The 8258-nt window shown below is 40.4% G+C and overlaps 1 non-coding gene across 1 annotated transcript; it reads right to left on the reverse strand.

Annotated features, from left to right (window-relative positions):
* Positions 1-215: 215 nt before the first annotated feature.
* Positions 216-324, reverse strand: LOC148549273 (small nucleolar RNA R71). Its single transcript, XR_015897187.1, has one exon. It is a non-coding gene; the product is annotated as a small nucleolar RNA R71 (small nucleolar RNA).
* Positions 325-8258: the final 7934 nt, after the last annotated feature.

Raw genomic sequence — 8258 nt, forward strand, 5'->3', positions numbered from 1 at the left:
ATCCCTTTCAGTTCTTAATTGAATTCTTGTAGATCTGTGATACTGTTAAGACCAATGGGGTTGACCCCGAGGTCTACAGGCTTATGCTTTTCCCATTTGCTGTAAGAGACAAAGCTAGAATATGGTTGGACTCTCAACCTAAAGATAGCCTGAACTCTTGGGATAAGCTGGTCACGGCTTTCTTAGCCAAGTTCTTTCTTCCTCAAAAGCTTAGTAAGCTTAGAGTGGATATTCAAACCTTCAGACAAAAAGAAGGTGAATCCCTCTATGAAGCTTGGGAGAGGATACAAGGAACTAACCAAAAAGTGTCCTTCTGACATGCTTTCAGAATGGACCATCCTGGATATATTCTATGATGGTCTGTCTGAATTATCTAAAATGTCATTGGACCATTCTGTAGGTGGATCCATTCACCTAAAGAAAACGCCTGCAGAAGCTCTAGAACTCATTGACATGGTTGCAAATAACCAGTTCATGTACACTTCTGAAAGGAATCCTATGAGTAATGGGACGCCTCAGAGGAAGGGAATTCTTGAAATTGATACTCTGAATGCCATATTGGCTCAGAATAAAATATTGACTCAGCAAGTCAATATGATCTCTCAGAGTCTGAATGGATTGAAGGAATCATCCAACAGTACTAAAGAGGCCTCTTCTGAAGAAGAAGCTTATGATCCTGAGAATCCTGCAATAGCAGAGGTGAATTACATGGGTGAACCCTATGGAAACACCTATAATCCCTCATGGAGAAATCATCCAAATTTCTCATGGAAGGATCAACAAAAGCCTCAACAAGGCTTTAATAATGGTGGAAGAAATAGATTTAGCAATAGCAAGCCTTTTCCATCATCCACTCAGCAACAGACAGAGAATTCTGAGCAGAATCCATCTAGCTTAGCAAATATAGTCTCTGATCTATCTAAGGCCACTGTGAGTTTCATGAATGAAACAAGGTCCTCCATTAGAAATTTGGAGGCACAAGTGGGCCAGCTGAGTAAAAGAGTCACTGAAGCTCCTTCTAGTACTCTCCCAAGCAATACAGAAGAGAATCCAAAGAGAGAGTGCAAGGCCATTGATTTGACCATCATGGCCGAACCTACAAGGGAAGAGGAGGACGTGAATCCTAGTGAGGAAGACCTCCTGGGATGTCCAGTGACCAATAAGGAGTTCCCCTTTGAGGAACCAAAGGAATCTGAGGCTCATCTAGAGACCATAGAGATTCCATTGAACCTCCTTCTGCCCTTCATAAGCTCTGATGAGTATTTTTCCTCTGAAGAGGATGAAGACATTACTGAAGAGCAAGTTGCTAAGTACCTTGGTGCAATCATGAAGCTGAATGCCAAATTATTTGGTAATGAGACTTGGGAAGATGAACCTCCCTTGCTCACCAATGAACTGAATGCATTGGATAGGCAGAAATTACCTCAAAAGAAACAGGATCCTGGCAAATTCTTAATACCCTGTACCATAGGCACCATGACTTTTGAGAAGGCTCTGTGTGACCTAGGGTCAGGAATAAACTTAATGCCACTCTCTATAATGGAGAAACTTGGGATCTTTGAGGTGCAAGCTGCTAGAATCTTATTAGAGATGGCAGACAACTCAAGAAAATAGGCTTATGGACAAGTAGAGGACGTGTTAGTAAAGGTTGGAGGCCTTTACATCCCTGCTGATTTCATAATCCTAGACACTGGGAAGGATGAGGATGAATCCATCATCCTTGGAAGACCCTTCCTAGCCACAACAAGAGCTGTGATTGATGTGGACAGAGGAGAGTTGGCCCTTCAACTGAATGAGGACAACCTTGTGTTTAAAACTCAAGGATCTCCTTCTGTAACCATGGAGAGGAAGCATGAAAAGCTTCTCTCACTGCAGAGTCAACCAAAGCCCCCACTGTCAAACTCTAAGTTTGGTGTTGGGAGGTCCCAACAATGCTCTGAACATCTGTGAGGCTCCATGAGAGCTCACTGTCAAGCTATTGACATTAAAGAAGCGCTTGTTGGGAGGCAACCCAATGTTATTTAATTATATCTATTTTATTTTCCTTTTGTTATTTTGTGTTTTAGTAGGTTGATGATCATGTGGAGTCACAAAAACTACTGAAAAATCAAAAACAGAATGAAAAAATAGCATTGAAAATAGCACACCCTGGAGGAGAGCAATCTGGCGTCTAAACGCCAGAAACAAGCGTCTGTCTGGCGTTTAACGCCAGAAACAGGCACCAAGCTAGCGTTTAACGCCAGAAACAAGCAACTGCATGGCGTTAAACGCCAGAAACAGGCTACATTTGGGCATTTAACACCAGAAACAAGCAGCAGTATGGCGTTAAACGCCAGGATTGCACAGCAAGGGCGTTTTACACGCCTAATTGGAGCAGGGATGTTAAGTCCTTGACCCCACTTGATCTGTGGACCCCATAGGATCCCCACCATTTCTTCTCTCCTCTTCACTCCTTTTCATAATTCTCTTCCCCAAATACCCTTCACCATTCACCTCAATCACTCTTTCCCATCACCTCTTCACCACTCACATCCATCCTCTCTTCCCCATAAACCCCACCTACCTTTAAAATTCAAACTATTTTCCCTCCCAAACCCAACCCTAATGGCCGAACCCTAACTCCCATCCCACCCCTATATAAACCCCTCTTTCCTTCTTCATTTTCACACAACACAACCCTTTCTTCTTCCCTTGGCCGAATACACACCCCTCTCCCTCTCCTCCATTTTTCTTCTTCTTCTAGTACTTTTTTTCTTCTTTTGCTCAGGGACGAGCAAACATTTTAAGTTTGGTGTGGTAAAAGCATAGCTTTTTGTTTTTCCATAACCATATATGGCACCTAAGGCCAGAAAAACCTCTAGAAAGAGGAAAGGGAAGGCAATTGCTTCCACCTCTGAGTCATGGGAGATGGAGAGATTCATCTCAAAGGTCCATCAAGACCACTTCTATGAAGTTGTGGCCAAGAAGAAAGTGATCCCTGATGTTCCTTTCAAGCTCAAAAAGAATGTGTATCCGGAGATCCGACTTGAGATCCAAAGAAGAGGTTGGGAAGTTCTCACCAACCCCATTCAACAAGTCGGGATCCTAATGGTTCAAGAGTTCTATGCAAACGCATGGATCACTAGGAACCATGATCAAAGTGTGAACTCGAATCCAAAGCATTGGCTCACCATGGTTCGGGGGAAATACTTAGATTTCAGTTCAGAAAATGTAAGGCTAGCGTTCAACTTGCCAATGATGTAAGAGAATGCACGCCCCTACACAAGAAGGGTCAACTTTGATCAAAGGTTGGACCAAGTTCTCATAGACATATGTGAGGAAGGAGCTCAATGGAAAATTGACTCAAGAGGCAAGCCGGTTCAACTAAGAAGGCATGACCTCAAACCAGTGGCTAGGGGATGGTTAGAGTTTATTCAACGCTCAATCATTCCTACTAGTAACCGGTCTGAAGTTACTATAGATCGGGCCATCATGATCCATAGTATCATGATTGGAGAGGAGGTGGAAGTTCATGAGATTATACCTCAAGAACTTTACAAGGTGGCTGACAAGTCCTCCACTTGGGCAAGGTTAGCCTTTCCTCACCTCATATGCCACCTCTGCAATTCAGCTGGAATTGACATAGAGGGAGACATCCTTATTGAAGAGGACAAGCCCATCACTAAGAAAAGGATGGAACAAATAAGAGATCATGGACCTCAACATGAGCATGAGGAAATCCCCCACCATGAAATCCCTGAGATGCCTCAAGGGATGCACCTTCCTCCACAAAACTATTGGGAGCAAATCAACACCTTCCTAGGAGAATTAAGTTCCAACATGGGACAACTAAGGGTGGAGCACCAAGAGCATTCCATCATCCTCCATGAAATTAGAGAAGATCAAAGAGCTATGAGGGAGGAGCAACAAAGGCAAGGAAGAGATATAGAGGAGCTCAAAAGCACCATTGGTTCTTCAAGAAGAGGAAGACGCCACACTCACTAAGGTGGACTCATTCCTTAATCTTCTTGTCTATTTATTTTACTATTTTTCGATTTTTGAGCTTTATGTTTTATTTATGTTTGTGTCTTTACTATATGATCACTAGTGTCTAAGTGTCTATGCCTTAAACTTATGAATGTCCTATGAATCCATCACCTTTCTTAAATGAAAAATGTTCTAAAAACAAAAGAACAAGAAGTACATGATTTCAAATTCATCCTTGAAATTAGTTTAATTATTTTGATGTGGTGACAATACTTTTTGTTTTCTGAATGAATGCTTGAACAGTGCATATGTCTTTTGATATTGTTGTTCATGAATGTTAAATATGTTGGCTCTTGAAAGAATGATGAAAAGGAGAAATGTTATTTGATAATCTGAAAAATCATAAAAATGATTCTTGAAGCAAGAAAAAGCAGTGAATACAAAAGCTTGCAGAAAAAAAAAAAGAAAAAAAAATAGCAAAAAAAAAAGAAAAAAGCAAGTAGAAAAAGCCAAAAACTCTTTAAACTAAAAGGCAAGAGCAAAAAGCCAATAGCCCTTAAAACCAAAAGGCAAGGATAATAAAAAGGATCCAAGGCTTTGAGCATCAGTGGATAGTAGGGCCTAAAGGAATAAAATCCTGGCCTAAGCGGCTAAACCAAGCTGTCCCTAACCATGTGCTTGTGGTGTGAAGGTGTCAAGTGAAAACTTGAGACTGAGCGGTTAAAGTCGAGGTCCAAAGCAAAAAAAGAGTGTGCTTAAGAACCCTGGACACCTCTAATTGGGGACTTTAGCAAAGCTGAGTCACAATCTAAAAAGGTTCACCTAGTTCTGTGTCTGTGGCATTTATGTATCCGGTGGTAATACTGGAAAACAAAGTGCTTAGGGCCACGGCCAAGACTCATAAAGTAGCTGTGTTCAAGAATCAACATACTGTACTAGGAGAATCAATAACACTATCTGAATTCTGAGTTCCTATAGATGCCAATCGTTCTGAACTTCAATGGATAAAGTGAGATGCCAAAACTATTCAAGAGGCAAAAAGCTACTAGTCCCGCTCATCTGATTGGAGCTAAGTTTCATTGATATTTTGGAGTTTATAGTATATTCTCTTCTTTTTATCTTATTTGATTTTCAGTTGCTTGGGGACATGCAACAATTTAAGTTTGGTGTTGTGATGAGCGGATAATTTATACGCTTTTTGGCATTATTTTTACATAGTTTTCAGTATGATTTAGTTAGTTTTTATTATATTTTTATTAGTTTTTAAATAAAAATCACATTTCTGGACTTTACTATGAGTTTGTGTGTTTTTCTGTGATTTCAGGTAATTTCTGGCTGAAATTGAGGGACTTGAGCAAAAATCAGATTCAGAGGTTAAAGAAGGACTGCAGATACTATTGGATTCTGACCTCCCTACACTCAAAGTGGATTTTCTGGAGCTACAGAACTCCAAATGGCACGCTCTTAATTGCGTTGGAAAGTAGACATCCAGAGTTTTCCAGCAATATATAATAGTTTATACTTTGCCCAAGTTTAGATGACGCAAATTGGCGTTCAACGCCAGTTCCATGCTGCATTCTGGAGTTAAACGCCAGAAACAGGTTGCAAAGTGGAGTTAAACGCCAGAAACAGGTTACAAACTGGCGTTCAACTCCAAGAGAAGCCTCTACACGTGTAAAGCTCAATGCTCAGCCCAAGCACACACCAAGTAGGCCCCAGAAGTGGATTTCTGCATCATTTACTCATTTCTGTAAACCCTAGTAACTAGTTTAGTATAAATAGGAATTTTTACTATTGTATTTACATCTTTTGATCATGTTTTGATGATTGAACCCTCCTTGGGAGGCAGGCCATTCGGCCATGCCTGGACCTTGTTCTTATGTATTTTCAACGGTAGAGTTTCTACACACCATAGATTAAGGTGTGGAGCTCTGCTGTTCCTCATGAATTAATACAAAGTACTATTATTTTTCTATTCAATTCAAGCTTATTCCGATTCTAAGATATTCATTCGTACCTCAATATGAATGTGATGATCGTGACAGTCATCATCATTCCCAACTTATGGACGCGTGCCTGACAACCACTTCCGTTCTACCTTAGATTGAATGAGTATCTCTGGGATTCCTTAATCAGAGTCTTCGTGGTATAAGTTAGAATCCATGGACGGCCATTTTTGAGATCCAGAAAGTCTAAACCTTGTCTGTGGTATTCCGAGTAGGATCTGGAAAGGGATGGCTGCGACGAGCTTCAAACTCGCAAGTGCTGAGCGTAATGACAGACGAAAAAGGATCAATGGATCCTATTCCAGTATGATCGAGAACTGACAGACGATTAGCCATGCAGTGACAGCGCATTGGACCATTTTCACTGAGAGGATAGGATGTAGCCATTGACAACGGTGATGCCTAACATACAGCTTGCCATAGAAAGGAGTATAAATGATTCGATGAAGACAATAGGAAAGCAGAGGTTCAGGAGGAATGAACGCATCTCTATACGCTTATCTGAAATTCTCACCAATGAATTACATAAGTATCTCTATCTTTATTTTACGTTTTATTTATATTTTAATTATCAATTCACCATAATCAATTAAATCCGACTGACTGAGATTTACAAGATGACCATAGCTTGCTTCAAGCCGACAATCTCTGTGGAATCGACCCTTACTCACGTAAGGTTTATTACTTGGATGACCCAGTGTACTTGCTGGTTAGTTGTGCGAAGTTGTGACAAAGAACTAAGATTATGAACGTGCGTATTAAGTTTTCAACGCCATTACAAAGGAATGAACCGTAACGATTTCCACGCACCAGTTGTCATGCACGCGTTCATAGGTGAGAATGGTGATGAGTGTCACAGATCATCACATTCGTTAGGTTGAAGAACGAGTGTATATCTTAGAGAAGAAGTAGGCGTGAATTGAATAGAAAAACAATAGTACTTTGCATTAATTCATGAGGAACAACAGAGCTTCACACCTTAATCTATGGTGTGTAGAAACTCCACGGTTGAAAATACAAAAGTCATTGGCTTCGGCCCTAGAGAGGGAACCAGAAGAACCAAGATCAAAAGTATGATCAAGTGTGTGAAAGATGAAAATACAATAGCAAAAGGTCCTATTTATAGAGAACTAGTAGCCTAGGGTTACAGAAATAAGTAATTAATGCAGAAATCTTCTTCCGGGCCCACTTGGTGTGTGCTTGGGCTGAGCATTGAAGCTTTCACGTGTAGAGACATTTCTTGGAGTTAAAAGCCAGATTTTGTGCCAGTTTGGATGTTTAACTCCAGCTTTTATGCCAGTTCTGGCGTTTTGACGCCATAATTTTTATGCTGACATGGAACGCCAATTTGGGCCATCAAATCTCGGGCAAAGTATGTACTATTATATATTGCTGGAAAGCCCAGGATGTCTACTTTCCAACGCAATTAAGAGCGTGCCAATTGGGCTTCTGTAGCTCTAGAAAATTCACTTCGAGTGTAGGGAGGTCAAAATCCAACAGCATCTGCAGTCCTTTTTCAGCCTCTGAATCAGATTTTTGCTCAGGTCCCTCAACTTTAGCCAGAAAATACCTAAAATCACAGAAAAACACACAAACTCATAGTAAAGTCCAGAAATGTGATTTTTATTTAAAAACTAATAAAAATATAATAAAAACTAACTAAAACATACTAAAAACATACTAAAAACAATGCCAAAAAGCGTATAAATTATCCGCTCATCATAACACCAAACTTAAATTGTTGCTTGTTCCCAAGCAACTGAAAATCAAATAGGATAAAAAGAAGAGAATATACTATAAATTCCAAAATATCAATGAAACTTAGCTCCAATTAGATAAGCGGGACTAGTAGCTTTTTGCCTCTGAACAGTTTTGGTATCTCACTTTATCCCTTGAAGTTCAGAATGATTGGCATCTATAGGAATTCAGAATTCAGATAGTGTTATTGATTCTCCTAGTTCAGTATGTTGATTCTTGAACACAGCTACTTTATGAGTCTTGGCCGTGACCCTAAGCATTTTGTTTTCTAGTATTACCACCGGATACATAAATGCCACAGACACATAACTGGGTGAACCTTTTCAGGTTGTGACTTAGCTTTGCTAGAGTCCCCAATTAGATGTGTCCAGAGCTCTTAAGCACACTCTTTTTGCTTTGGACCACAACTTTAACCGCTCAGTCTCAAGTTTTTACTTGACACCTTCACGCCACAAGCACATGGTTTGGGACAGGTTGGTTTAGCCGCTTAGGCCAAGATTTTATTCCTTTAGGCCCTCCTATCCACTG

This window comes from Arachis ipaensis, chromosome B8 (genome assembly GCF_059453495.1).
Source record: "Arachis ipaensis isolate K30076 ecotype BB chromosome B8, ASM5945349v1, whole genome shotgun sequence".
In the NCBI taxonomy this organism is placed as follows: domain Eukaryota; kingdom Viridiplantae; phylum Streptophyta; class Magnoliopsida; order Fabales; family Fabaceae; genus Arachis; species Arachis ipaensis.